Below are 4,743 nucleotides of genomic sequence, written 5' to 3'. Positions count from 1 at the left end.
ATATCACCCCCCTAAGGTTTATTTTATTTTTAAATAATTTTTTTAATCAAAGAAAGTGATAGGCATTTAGCGCCTACATCATCCAGAATAGAAACAGTTTACCTTTGTCTCTAACTGCCATAATTCTTATTCTCTTATTGATTACTTGTTAATTTCCCGCTCATTAATTCATTCATTTTCTGATCCTACAATTCATAATATTGATATTTCTGACCATGTTCCTTTTTCAGGTATTATACAACTTAACACAACTCAGCAATTCCACTCTCGAAGGTGTATAAATACGAATATTGCCTTATGACAATAATAAATCCAGCATTATATGACTATTTCTCATTGAACCCAGAATTATCTACTTCTCTTGTTAATTGATGGGATGCATTTAAGGCTTATATCAGTGGAGCAACAATATAAATTATGGCACACGATAGCAAAGCTTTCAACACTAAACTTTAAGAGTTTGATAAACAACTAGCAAAAAATGAACAGTTCTTTATTTCTTCTTATGATAATAAATACAAAATGCAATTGCAGATACTCAGATATGAGTTCAACTCCTTGCTTAGTAGTAGAGCTGGGATACACATTTTGAATAACAACGCTAAATTTCATTTTAAAGCTAACAGATCTGAATGACTTTTGGCAAACTATTACGGTATTAAAAATGATAAAATTCAAATTTATACAATAAATGGCTTGAATGGTAAACTAGCACTATCATACAAAGAAGTTATTTATGAATTTGTGATCTATTATTCAAATCTATACAGTAATCCCTCAGCCACAGATAAGTGTAATGTGAATACATTCTTGCAATCCTGTGGCCTACCCAAAATTTCCCAATCAGTGAAGGAAAAATTTGATTTACCGATTTCACTGGATGAACTTAAATCTGCTTTTAAATCATTTAAGCTGGGTAAATCACCAGGGCCAGACGGTCTACCTGCGGAATTTTATAAAGAATTATCTCCTTCTCCCATCCCTCATCTACTTAAATTATTTACTCACCTTAGTTTATCAGGATCCACTTCAGGATCCTTCACTGAAGCTTTGCTAATAGTGCTTCCAAAACCTGATATAGATCCAACAATTGTATCGAATTGCAGCCCTATTTCCTTAATTAATCAGGACAGCAAACTGTATGCGAAAATGCTTGCGATCAGATTGACTGCTGCTCTTGACTCTATTGTTCATATTTATCAAACTGGTTTCATGAAAAATAGACATTCAGTGATTAGTACCAGGTTATTATTTCAAGTAATTGAAGCTCTGTCATCTTTACCCCTTCCTGCTGGTGTTTTAGCATTAATGCTAGACTTTTTATTAATGGTAAACTCTCTAATATATTTCTCCTTCCTAGAGGCACTCGCCAATGTTGTCCCTTATCTCCTTTACTTTTTCTCCCTGCCATTGAACCATTACTCATTTCTATCAGACAATCCACAGAAATAAAAGGTATTTCTGTTCATCAGGTTACTATAAAGACTCCGGCTTACGCTGATTATGTTTTATTATATATTAATGATCCTGATACTTCTATTCCACCTCTATTAAAGATGATTCAGCAATATTCTCAAATTTCAGGTTACACTTTAAATACAAATAAGACAGAATTTTTTCCTTAAAAATGCACTGTACCCCGGATATGCTTCCTAATGATTAAATAATTTGGCAAAAAGAAAAACTTAAGTGTCTGAACATCCTTTTCTCTCACACCATCAAACTATCCATTACTCTGAGTTGTGATTCTAGTCTTAATACTATTTAAGACAAAATTCATAAGTGGTCTGCTTTACATTTATCCTGGTGGGAGAAAGTTGACTCTGTTAAAATGGTTATTGCTCCCACAATATTCTATCTATTATCCATGTTACCTACTCAACTTCCACTTACGTTGTATAATTCTTTAGACACTCTAATCTTCAAATTCATTTGAAATAATAAAGCACCTTGCATAAGGTACATAAATTGAAATTTGGAAAATGTAATTGTGGTTTTAGTATGCCAGACTTTTTAAATGATCATAAAGCATTTATTTGAAAACAAAGCACCTTTTGCTTCACCAACACATATTTTAATAATGCTCCTCCATGGCTTCACATTAAAAGAAGTTTGGTATCACCTTTTCCATTACTTACTTTACTTTCTATGTCTGCTTCTAAATCTTTGCAATACTGAAATCTGCTAAATTAATTTTACAGGATGTGAATTCTCTATTTCAAACACCTTTTTCTCGCTCCTGAAAAAAATATCCTTATGGTACAGTCCTATTATAAAGCTTAATCGTAACATACAATCTTGGAAGTCTTGGATAACTGTGGGCATATTTTTCTTGAAAGATATATATCATAATAACTCTTTTTTACCTTTTGAAGAGCTGCAACAGAAGTTTCTTTTACCTAACTCAGTTATTTCTAAATACGAGTTCTTATGTAATTCTATCCTGGATTCATTTGCTAGCAATTTTCCAATTCAAGCAATTGCCTCTTCATCTCATGCTGTGTCAATGTTTTTCAAATAAACTGAATAATTTTGATAAAGATAATGTTCATTTTATTACTTCTTTTTGGAACAATGTACTCAATCATTCTCTTTCTCAAGACTTATGGAAGAAAATTTGGATGAGCAATTTTTCTGTATGGTTACCAGTGTCCGTATATCAAACTAATTATTTTATATTATTTATTTTTTAAGGACTCCATTAAAAATGTTTAAAGCAAAACTACTAAATTCTACCACTTGTTGGCACTGTCATATAGCTCCAGGTTCACTTGACATATGCCTTTTGAATGAAATATTGTTTTAAAGTTTTGGAATGAGGTTTGGAATGTTATTACAAAAATCCTTCATTTATCAGATACACTTTCATATAATTTGTTGATTTGTAAATCGGTATTACTCTCAACAAAACTGTCAGATCTAGTTAATAAGCTCTTTAAATTCCTAATATCTGATGCTCTCAATTGCATTACTACTAATTGGAAAAACGTCTCAGTATTTTTAATGCATGCATGGTGGTCATGCATAATTGTTACCTTGTTACCAGAAAGAGAGCGGATGTGGCTATGCCGGGTGTTGCTCATAATTCATCCACTTAAAATTCGTTTTGGAATCCAATTGATAACTATATAGAATTATACTTTTGGTTACTTTATATATTATGTATCAAGTTTAGTTTGTAGATTCTATTACATGGCTCTGTTATGTAATACTTATTACCAATTCATATGGCTCCCCCTACCCTTTTGTTTTCAACATTTTAGTTTCTATCATACTGCAATTCTAATCGTACAGATGTAATGTTCATCAAATGTGATATTGCAAGTTTAATGTTATTTCATCACTGCTCTCTTATTTGTTTGGTCTATGCTTTTCATAAACTCAATAAAATATTTCGAAGAGAAAAGGCCACAGCATGGCACACCCAATGGGCTTGCGGTGCCGCGCTGCAGCACTTTCTTGGAAATCTGCTCCTTTGAATGTATGGACCTGGGATCAAATCCAGGCTTGGCGTATTGATGGATTTTGCTGATCAGAATTCCTCAATTGTATTCAGCGCCCCAATGTTTAGTAATACAAACATGTTTCATGCTGCACAGCAAAGAGTATTCACTGAGCAGATGAGCAGCTGAGAAAATACTGGTAAACACATTGTCAGTGGTAAATCATTTGCAGCAGGCCTTGAAGCCTTAATTACTGGTGTGGCCGGCCAGGTGGTAACCCTAACAACAGCAACATGGAACTGGGCGGCCTTTGGGTTTAATGCATCATACATGGTCCGTCCGATTCAACCAAGACTGCTGCACCCTTCTCCTAGGTCATAATGCCAAAGAGCAGTGTTGCAGATGGATTAAGGAAGTGGTCAGACTAACCCTGGTGCTGGACCAGTAGGTGTCCCAAGCAGGTAAGTCCCCTAAACCCTTTTCTTCAGGTTTTAACCTGGAATCAAAGGCATGGTGTAAAATGCAGAGCTTGGGGATGGTGTGGACTATACAACAGATCCATTCCTTATGCCCTCTCCTTGTCTGTCACCACCAGTGGCATAACATAAACCTGAGCAGCCCTGGAAATGTGTGCGTGAGGCATTGTTCACTGAGAGCCCTGACAGAACTGAATAAACACAACTGTTTAAACACGACAAGACTGCAGATAAAACCGGGGTTGAGGTGGCTCTTTGCATTTCTTGGTCTGGCCTCTCAAGGGTATGTTTAGGACCCCTACATGTAAGATCATATCAATCAAATACATCTGCATAATCACCAGCGCACAGTGAAGTTGTTAATTGTTAACCTCATGTAGAGTTACACTTTCAGCAGCTGTGGATTGCACAAGTGTATTTGGTCCGAGGTTGGAGAACTAGTCTTAGTTCAGATCCAGTGACTCTGGGAGAAGTGCTGCCAGCTCAGACTCTCATTGCACAGGTATTGTGGCGAGAAGGCCCTGACTTGCAGTCCTATCCCAAGGAGCCCCTGACTTGTGGATATGACTCCTGTAAAAAAGAAAAATCTTTCATAATTGAGAAGTGGCTGAGAAAACTGAGACATCTTTCCCAGTGCCTTGACAACAACAAAAATGAGTGCACTCCACTTCTTTAAAATGTATGTTTCCAATTCTGCAGGAGGGCACTGGGAACTCATATCTGAAAGCGTTCAGAGCTCTGCTTCTTAATTTAAGCATACATTCAAAAGACAACAATCTCTCTACATCATGCTGTATTCACTGTGCTTATTCCTGGCGTCTTGT

Source organism: Lissotriton vulgaris, chromosome 11, assembly GCF_964263255.1.
Source record: "Lissotriton vulgaris chromosome 11, aLisVul1.2, whole genome shotgun sequence".
NCBI classification, from domain to species: domain Eukaryota; kingdom Metazoa; phylum Chordata; class Amphibia; order Caudata; family Salamandridae; genus Lissotriton; species Lissotriton vulgaris.
Note: the sequence above shows the minus strand (reverse complement) of the source record.